This window comes from Lolium rigidum, chromosome 7 (assembly GCF_022539505.1).
Source record: "Lolium rigidum isolate FL_2022 chromosome 7, APGP_CSIRO_Lrig_0.1, whole genome shotgun sequence".
Classification (NCBI taxonomy): Eukaryota; Viridiplantae; Streptophyta; class Magnoliopsida; order Poales; family Poaceae; genus Lolium; species Lolium rigidum.
The window spans coordinates 275861066-275871849 of record NC_061514.1 but is presented as its reverse complement, the minus strand read 5'-3'; positions in this window follow the sequence as shown (position 1 = coordinate 275871849).

Below are 10784 nucleotides of genomic sequence, written 5' to 3'. Positions count from 1 at the left end.
GGTGTTCTGAACGTAGATTTAACCGTGGGCCGAAAAACAATCCCTACGTCGTTCTTCATCGTCGACAGCAAAAGCACTTACGCTGTCCTGCTAGGAAGGGATTGGATTCACGCTAACTGTTGCATTCCATCCACAATGCACCAATGCATCATACAGTGGGATGGAGATGAAGTAGAGGTCGTGCATGCAGATGACTCGATCGAGATCTCACTAGCTGGCATGAATATTTGGGATGCAGACGACCAAGAGCCGCTCTCTGGAATCAGTTTGGATGGCTGTGAGCGCATCAAAGCTTCAAAAAACGGGGTGAGGCTGGTCTTATCCACCGGCCTGACGGAGTAGCGAGACTAAGATCAATGGACGTACGTGGCAAGGCCGATCCCTGCGATCGGCCCCAAAAAATAAAAAGCAATGAGCTCACCTCACGCATGTCACGTAGTCATAGTAGAGCACCAATAAATTGTAAACCCTCATTGAGCATTGCAATGATAAATGAGGCCGATTCCAGCAATCGGCCAAAATTATCCTCAACATGCATTTTGCCTGTGTTCAGCATTGATCTGGCAGGCGACGGAAAGCTAGGATACGGGTTTACATCAGCTGATGAGCTAGAAGAGATTGGCATTGGTCCTGGGGATAAGCCACGACCAACATTTATCAGCAAGAAGTTAGATCCACATCTGAGGGGCCTGATGATAGCTTTGCTGAAAGAGTACCCAGATTGTTTTGCATGGGATTATACAGAGATGCCTGGGTTAGATAGGAGCATCATTGAGCATCGGCTCCCTCTGAAGAAAGGATTTCGGCCGTTCCAGCAGCGAGCACGACAGATGAAGGCCGAAATTTTAGTAGAAGTCAAGAAAGAGATCGAGAAAATGTTGAACGCCGGGTTCATCAGGCCATGCAGGTATGCTGAGTGGATTTCCAATGTCGTACCTGTGGAGAAAAAGGATGGCCGATGGCGCGTCGCCATAGATTTTCGGAATCTCAATAGTGCCACTCCAAAGGATGAATACCCAATGCCAGTAGCAGAGACATTGATCAATGCAGCTGCTGGTCATAAAATTTTAAGTTTCATGGATGGCAATGCCGGCTACAACCAAATTTTTATGGCCCCAGAAGATATACACAAGACTGCATTCAGAGTACCAGGCTCGGTAGGCTTGTTTGAATATGTGGTCATGACATTTGGACTGAAGAATGCCGGCGCGACGTACCAAAGAGCCATGAATTACATCTTTCATGATCTGATCGGCAAATTGGTGGAGATTTACATCGATGACGTGGTGGTCAAGTCTCGTCTCAGTGGAAGGACACTTGAAAGATTTGCGAGACGTCCTGGACCGAACTAGAAAGTTCGGACTAAGAATGAATCCAAAGAAGTGTGCTTTTGGTGTAACGGCCGGTCAATTCTTGGGTTTCTTGGTTCATGAACGTGGAATTGAGATCGGCCTGAAAAGTCAGGAGGCAGTGCGAACGATGAAGCCACCTACCACGAAGAAGGAACTCCAGTGTCTCATCGGCAAAATCAATTTCGTCAGAAGGTTTATCTCCAACCTGTCAGGACGAATCGAGCCGTTCATGGGATTGGTCAAAATCAAGTCCGATGAGGAATTTCGCTGGGGGGCAGAGCAACAGCGAGCATTTGACGAGATTAAGGAGTACCTAACGAAGCCACCTGTGTTGGTTCCGCCTCAGCAAGACATGCCATTCTACATTTACTTGTCAGTAGCTGACACCTCCATCTCGTCAGTGGTGGTGCAGGTTTATGATGGTCTGGAGAAAGTGGTTTTCTACCTCAGCAGAAGGATGTTGGATGCAGAGACGAGGTACCCTGAGATCGAGAAGTTGTGTCTCTGTTTGTTTTTCACATGCACCAAGCTTCAGCACATCTTGCTGTCAGCGGAAATTATCGTCATATGCAAATCGGATGTCATCAAGCATATGCTGTCGGCTCCTGTGTTGAAAGGCCGACTCGGTAAATGGATGTTTGCACTATCGGAATTTGATATCCGATATCAGCCTGCGAAAGCAGTTAAGGGACAGGCATTGGCCGATCTTATTGCTGAACGAATAAACACGGATGTAGCAGCACTGTCTGTACGTGCATGGGCCATGTTCTTCGATGGATCGGTCTGTGAGGATGGATGCGGCATCGGCGTTCTACTCGTGTCGCCTCGGGGGGCAACATATTCCTTCTCCATCAGGCTACCTACCCCTTGCACCAACAATGTTGCTGAATATGAAGCCATCTGCAAGGGAATGAAATTGCTATTGGAAGCCGGGGCAGAAGCAGTAGAGATTTTTGGAGATTCCAAATTGGTGATTTCTCAACTCACGGAGGAATACAAATGTGAGAGCGAGTCGCTCTTCCCATTATGGATGCAATGCCGTGAGCTGATGGCACAGTTCAGGTATATAAATTTCAATTGGATCCCAAGATCGCAGAATACCGAGGCAAACGATCTCGCACAGATGGCATCAGGATACCAGGACGTAGCAGATGGGACCGATGTTCAAGTGCAGTTCATGGAACCAGATGACTGGAGAGCCGATATTTTTAATTACTTGAAAGATTCGGCTCGGGGGGCACCTAAACGGATAAGATACAAGGCCATGAAGTACGTCTTGATTGGGGATGACATGTTTTACAGGACCTTAGAAGGTTTACTTCTCAAATGTTTGGGACCAGCCGAGTCCAATCGGCTCTTGCATGAGGTGCATGAAGGTGCCTGTGGAACTCACCAATCGGCTAATAAGATGAAGTGGCTGATCAGGCGATCAGGGTTTTATTGGCCCACCATGCTTGAAGATTGTTTCAAGTACTATAAAGGGTGTCAAGCATGTCAGAAGTTTGGGAGCATTCAGATGGTACCCGCATCAGCAATGAATCCCATCATCAAACCTTGGCCATTCCGAGGTTGGGGCATGGATATGATCGGCAAAATTCATCCTGCATCGAGCAAAGGCCATGAGTGGGTTCTGGCCATCACAGATTACTTCACTAAATGGGTGGAGGCCGTCCCTATGAAGTCAGTAGCATCGAAAGATGTCATCAGTTTCGTGTTGGAGCATGTCATTCATAGATTCGGGATTCCCCAGACTATCACGACCGATGGAGGTTCGATCTTCGTTTCTAAGGAGTTTAGAAAGTTCTGCGAAGATATGGGAATCAAGCTGATCCGATCGTCTCCATACTATGCTCAAGCAAATGGGCAGGCTGAAGCATCCAACAAGAGTCTGATCAAGCTGATTAAGAGGAAAATCGACGAGCATCCTAGACGTTGGCACGAGGTATTGTCAGAAGCGCTGTGGGCTTATCGCATGTCGTGTCATGGAGCAATAAAAACCTCGCCATATCATCTGGTCTATGGACAAGAAGTTGTGTTGCCCTGGGAAATCAAGGCTGGGTCGAGACGGATTACGTTTCAGAATGATTTAACTACTGAAGAATATGCAGCCCTGATGAGTGACAGCATTGAGGATGTAACGGAGCTCAGACTATGGTCGCTTGAGAAAATCAAGGAGAATAAAGCCAAGGTGGCTCGCGCATATAATAAGAAGGTGAAACCAAAGGAGTTCCAAGTTGGTGATCTGGTATGGGATGCTGTACTGCCGTTGGGGACTAAGGATAAAGTGTATGGTAAATGGTCTCCAAATTGGCACGGCCCGTACAAAGTCGACCAAGTTTTGAAGGGTAATGCATACATGCTCGAGCAGTTGGATGGTGTGAAGTTCCCAGTGGCTGTCAATGGCCAGCATCTCAAGAAGTATTTCTCAAGTATGTGGGATGATGACCAGTAAAATATGGAGGCCGATGCACAAATCGGCCAGTAAAAAAAAACAATTCTCTTTCCAAGTATGGGGATGATGAACAGTGGGATATGGGGGCCGATGTATGAAATTGGCCGGTAAAAAGAAATATACGTGCAAAGCAACATGATGTTAAGTACAGCCGATGCACGGACATCGACTATAGAGGAACAGCTGTCATAAGCAAGTATCAGGGCACCATTCGATTTTGGGACTGGCCTTGTTGGCGTTTTGGGTAAAGACCGATGTATTGCCATCGGCTTTGTGAGCAATGATTTATTTTGATAATCGAAAGAATTAAGCATGGAATCCTTCTTCATTGATTTAAAAGGGGATTTCTTACAAAGAGGAGCCGATTGCTCAGGAAAGGGGGAACAAAAGGAGAACAGATTGCTACTGCTAGTCCTATGCTAGTAGTCCCTACTCTAAGGGATGTCGCTGTCCTCGTCATCGCCGTTGTGGCCGCCGTCGCTGCTGCTGCTGGCGAGTTCCTCGTCGCTGCTGCCGAAGCCTTCAGCAGGGGCTTCTTCCTCCTCATCATCGTCGCCTTCATCGTCATCTGACCAGGCCCAGCCGCGGAAGCGCTTCGCCGGCGGCTCGTCGGAGGAGGTGTCGTCCTCCTCTTCCTCCTCTTCGTCGGAGGAGGTGTTGTCTTCCTTGTCCTCCTCTTCTTCCTCTTTGACGGAGGAGGTGAAGTTACCCCAGGAGGAGAGGTCATCCTCACTCTCTGCCTCCAGTTCCCCGTCGACGAGGAACCGGAGGTCGTCCTCCCCGTCAGTCAGGGGCAGATCACCATCTGACCCGACAAGGGCCTCGGGTGGGCCATCTGGCACGAAGTCGAAGTCCCACTCCCGCTCATCCCAATGCTCGGGAATCGGCTCACTCGAGGAAGGGGATTGGGAGGAGAGAGCCGATGAAGCAGAGGAGGAAGAGGAAGACATGGCTACAGAGGAAGGGGGTTTTTTGGCCGACGGCTAGTACGGAGCAAGAGGATGAAGAGGCGAACTGCTCGGCGCGGTTAAATAAAGGGGATATAGTGGAAATTTAATGCTTGAGCAGTTTTCGAGGATGCGGTGCCAAAACTGTCAATCGTGCAGAAGTTGAGAAGGCAGGGTATCATGATGGAAAGATACTGAAGCGGTTCTGCTCTGCCACGACATGACCCTACGAAGGAAAAACAGGGTGGTTTTGAAATTATCATTACCAAAACCAGGGGGGCATGTGTTATCACCAGATTTTGGCCAAATCAGGAGATGGGCCGCGAGGGAGATGGACTTGGAGGATATACACGTGGAGCGTATCTGAAGCGGCCTTGTACGAGAATTTGGGCTAAATTGCCCGTGTATCTGTACATTATAGTAAATTGCAGTTAGAATTAAGAGATAGAGTTTAGCCCGTACACGGTTAGGTTTATTCCCGAATTAGAAAGTCTACGGACTATAAATATGTATCTAGGGTTATTGAGGAAAGGAGGACAATCACGTTCACAACAAACACAATCTAGGCGCATCGCCACCCCTTGTTTCGAGGGTTTCTTCCGGGTAAGCATCATGCTGCCTAGATCGCATCTTGCGATCTAGGCGATATAGGTTTATTCGTTATCTTGTGTTGCTCGTGCTGAAGCCTTGTTGATGGCGAGTAACACTACCTATCGTAGGTGTTTTGGGGCTTGCATAGATGCTTTTCTTATGCATATTTGCTTAGCTATGCCGTCCCTCGATATCTTTTTTTTTTCGAGGGTACGCCAAATTGGCGTACCAAAATTTTATAGAAGATAGCAAAGTTTTACATATACAAGAGGCCAAGATCATATTGCGGACAATATGTCTTGGCAAACTCCACCCAAACCCAAAAAGCCTACTCTCGCGGCATCAAAGATCTCCCTCCTACTCTCGCCCTTTTCCAGAGTTCAAACTCCTCCGTGATTCTCTTAAGCAACTCGTGCGTGTTGCATTGCTCCGTCCTATTTCCAAAAACCCTCGAGTTGCGCTCGCTTCCATATCCTCCAAGCTGTAAGGATCACCATGGTATCGAAACTTTTTCTGTCTTTTCTCCGAAGCAAACTCCTAGCCTCCTCCCACCAAGGCTCCAGCTTACTCTCTATAGATGGCTCCGTGATGTTTAGGCCCGCAGCTGTGAGGCAGCCGAACCAAGTTTGGCGGGCATAAGGACACTGCATGATCACATGATCCACCGTGTCGTCCGCCTGAAGACAAAGTAAGCAGGGGTCTACGTGATCCTGTAACCCATGGCGATGCCTACGATCTGAAGTCCACAAGCGATACCGAAGGGCGAGCCACGCAAAAATCTTGCATTTGAGAGGGGCAAAAGATGCCCAGATCGCCTCATGCATGTTGAAGCCTATGGAGCCTTGGCAAAGTAACCTGTAGGTATCCTTGGAGTTATACTCCCCTGACGCTGAGCCAATCCAAGAGAAGTGGTCGGGGTCCTGATCATTACGTGGCACCGCATCGATCTCCTCCCATAATCGTATGCACTGCGTGTACCCCTCCAAGGATAGCTCCAGATCCACATCCGAAAGCCATATGTTCCCCACAAGAGCCTCCGCCACCAGTCTGCTGTTCTTTCTCCTAGTCGGTACCGTCGCAAACACTAGCGGCGCAATTTGCTCCGCAGATCTCCCATTTATCCAGCGGTCTGTCCAAAAGAAGGTTCTCCTGCCATCCCCAACTATGAACCTGGTAAAGCTCTGAAAGACTGCCATGGCATGAGGATCGGTAGCCAACCGAAGTCCCTGCCAGGGCCTGCTCAAATCTGTCCTTTGCAGCCAGATCCACCGAACTCTGAGCGCAAGACCTTGTGTGCGGATATCCTTCACTCCCAGCCCCCCCATGCAGGTCGGTTTCGCAACATTATCCCATGCCACCAAGCATTGCCCACCGTTCACCCTCTCCTTGCCGCTCCAGAGAAAGGCCCTAAGATGCTTGGTAATCTCCTCAATGAGCCACTCTGGAGGGTTCTCCACCATAATATGATGGATCGGTCTGGCCAGGATCACAGATCGAATGAGAACAAGACGGCCTGCCCTCTGAATCTGACTCCTTTGCCATGCCGGGAGTATGTGCACCACTGCATCCAGGAGGGGCTGCCATTCTGCGCGTGTGAGAGGCCGTAGTGCAAGCTGCAAACCAAGATACTTGATCGGGAAACTCGCATGTTGACATCCCATTATCTCCTGTACCCGGCTGATGATCTCCTCATCTCCTCTGATCACGGTCGCCGTCGTCTTGGCATAGTTGACCCGCAAGCCTGAAGCTTCTCCAAACATGGCTAGAGCAAGCTTTACCGTGATCAACTCCTGCTCCTGTGGCCTAGAGAAAATCACCACGTCGTCGGCGTAAATCGAAATCCTTTGCAAGGCAGAGATGCCCGCAAGGTCTGACAGAAGCTGATCTTGTACCGCTTTGGTGATCATGGCCGTTAGCACCTCCATGCCCAACACAAAAAGCATCGGCGATGTGGGATCGCCTTGCCGTAAGCCCCTGGTGTGTTGGATCTTCCTCCCTGGCACTCCATTCACAATAACCGAAGTGGATGCCGTTTGTAACAATAACGCAATCCATTTGAGGAAGAGCGGCCCGAATCCCAACTGCCTCGTAACCTCAAACAGAAAGCCCCAGGATATCGAGTCAAACGCCCTAGTGAGATCAAGCTTCAACAACACCCCGGTCTGTTTACGCTGATTGATACGTCTTGCCACCTGTCTCACCAAAAGAAAGTTATCATGCAAGCATCTTCTCTTCACAAAGGCTGACTGGTTGGGACTGACTAAATCCGGGAGTCTTCTTCTCAATCTGTTTGCCACCACTTTGGAGAAGAGCTTTGAGAAGCTGTGAACTAGACTGATGGGTCGGTAGTCTCCAATCTCCATTGCCTCTTGTTTCTTGGGGATGAGAGTTATAAGGCCTTTATTTAGTCTGGCGAACCCACGCCCGTCTCCCACTCCTAGCTTGAGAAGCCCAGCCATCACATCAGCCTTGATCACCGGCCAGGCCCTCTGGTAGAAGGCGCCAATAAACCCGTCCGGTCCCGGGGCGCGATCCGCTGGCATCTCCTTGATGGTTTCCCAGACCTCCCTCTCCGTAAAGATCGCCTCCAGCTCCTGCAGATCATGCTGCTGTACATCGAGGGCCTCCAGATCCAACGTGTGCTCACGGTTTTGCACCGTCCCCAAAAGCTGCACATACGCCTCATAGAATGCTTCCACCTTACGTTCCTGCGCTGTGACAATCTCCTCCCCCACCTTGATCGATGCAATGAAATTCTTGGTGCGTCTCCCATTGGCAACCGTGTGGAAGAGTTTCGAATTCGCGTCCCCCTCCCGTAACCATCTCATGCGAGATCTCTGACGGGCCATGGTCCGCTCCAGTGAGGATAGCCCAAGAACCACAAGCTTGAGAGTGCGCCTAAGCCAAATTTCCCCCGGGGACAGACGCCTGGAATCTTGCGCCACATCCAGACGATAGATAATCGTGTTAGCGATGGCGAGCTGGAGCTTCATGTTGCTCATCTTGCGCTGCCCCCAAGCCCTGAGGTACTCCGCAGCATTATTGAACAGGGCGTCCAGCCTCTTGAAAGGGTCCGTAATCCTCTGATCGCATACCCACGCCGCCGCCATAGCCTCATCAAACCCCTCGAGTTTCAACCAAGCAAGCTCAAATTTAAACCTCCGTTTAGGCCTGAGCGACGCGCTGAAGGACAGGTGCAGAGGCACATGATCGGAAAGAGAGGAGGGCAAAGCCTGTAACAGCGCATCAGGGTGATCCAGGTCCCAATCAATGGAAACCAGGATTCTGTCAATACGAGTAAGCGTAGGGGGATCTCTTTCATTGCTCCAAGTATACTTCCGACCATGCATGTACAAGTCCTTGAGCTCTAGAGCGTGCACGAAACTCCGGAATCTACTCATCATGCCACGATCCAGATTAGTGTTGTTCTTCTCCGATGCAAAGAGGATGAGATTAAAATCCCCTAGAAGCATCCATGGGCCTGGACATAACAAACGTCGCTCCGTGAGCTCAGTAAGGAAGTTGATCTTGTCTTCGTTGCTTTGCGGCCCGTAGACTGTGGTAATCCACCACTTCTTGCCATCCTTGGTAGTGACTTCCCCAGTAATGGCATAAGTGTCGAAGCTAACGGAAGTAATCTCTATCACCGTGGAGTCCCAAGCCAAAAGGATGCCGCCCCTCGTGTTATTAGCGGGCAAGAATACATACTGATCAAACGAGGGGCCTAAGCATTGTGATACTAGGAAGTCATCGAACACCTCAATTTTCGTCTCCTGGAAACATACAACATTTACACGAAGCGTAGCAACAAACTCGCGTACAGCATTCCTCTTGGCCGGGTCATTGAGACCACGGACATTCAGACTCAAGACTTCGGGGTTTAGATCCATAAGAAAGGATACAAACTCCAACTCCAAACTCAACTCATTGCACGGTCACCTCCACCTGGCAAGCCTCCTGGACCGCAAGATTAGACGGCATCATTTTCCCGAAGATAGAGGCCACTACTCGCAAGTGTTGGTCCCTCAGGGGTGAATCAAACAGCTGCCGGAAGGTTTCCAAGTCCTCCTCCTTGACCGAGAGATCGGCAGGGGTAATGCCCAAAGCCTTTAGAAGCACGGTCTCCGCCGCCGACGCCTTCTTCCCCGTTCTCGCCATAGCCACTTTACCTCCAGTAGCGGACTGCCGTGTCACACGACGTGGAGTGAACGGTTCCGCCTCGGCATTTAGCTTGTGCGAAATCTCAACTTCCCTCAACAAGGGTGGCGCAAGTGCCTTGAGAACCTTGGCGCAAAAGACTTTGATTTTGGCCAGCGCAAGATCCTCCTGGGGGGCGGCCACAGGATCCTCCGCCGCATCCGATCCCCCCTCCTCTAAAGCTCCTGGTGCTAAGGTTGTCTCATCTGTCGCCGATCCCGAAAGAGATGCTTCCTGCTGTCCCTGATCCTCTCCTGGCATGTTGTGGGCCTCTCCCGGGCAAGCAGACAGCGAATGGGCTGGCGAGACAGCATGGTCCAGCCTAGGTTGCAGGGCCCTGTCGCCATCCTCACTGGCCCCCTCCGAAAGAGGCACCAAAACGTACTGATCCTCCTGTCGGACACTGGGCATCTCCACAGCTGTCTCCCCCAATGCCCAGGAATCAGGCGCGTCTTCCCACCTCAGGGCCACGTCCCTATCCTCCTCGGAAACCTCCACGTCGCTAGGGTCCATGCTGCAGACCGGTAGAGAGGATTGCGTGGGCCCCGAGAGCTGAGCGTTGGGGGTAACTCCACCAATCCCATCGCCAACCGACGATCCCGAGGCAGCAGATTCTTCTCTCACAGCGTCCAACGGCTGTGTCGTGACTGCTTTTTTGACCCACACCCTGGCGTTCCTGGTATGGACAGAGATGGGAGGGCCCGCTCCTGCTCTGGATGTCGGCGCCGCCGAATTTGAACGATGCTGTGTCTCCATCCGTGTGAAACCCTCAGGACTAGCCGTCTCCACGTGGCGCTCGATCCGGCCCGTCATTGGAGGAATCCTCCAATCGAACGCTGCAGCGGCCACCTGACTGTATGAACGACCTCCACCATAGACTCCAGCAGCGCCGGCGGCGCAAGCGCCGCCGCCTCCACGGCGGTCCGGCACACCCTTCTGCCATTGAAACCAGCGGCGACATCTACGAACTCCAGCTTGCTGATGCACCTCAACTCCGCTATCTCCCCCATCCGACAGGAACGGTGACCCGACATCGTCCTCCAGGCTATCAATATGGATGAGCACTTTGTATCGGAGGGTGCTAACTTCCTCCCTCGTGTGGCGAGCCAGCTGCATGGTGGCGCCATCGATCTCCTCAGGCTCCGGGATGACCAAAGTTCTCGCCGGCGGGATGGCGTCCGCGTCGTTCGTCCAGGCCGAAAGCCTAAACAGGGCCAGGTCTGCTCTGGCGCTCGTATCTGGGGC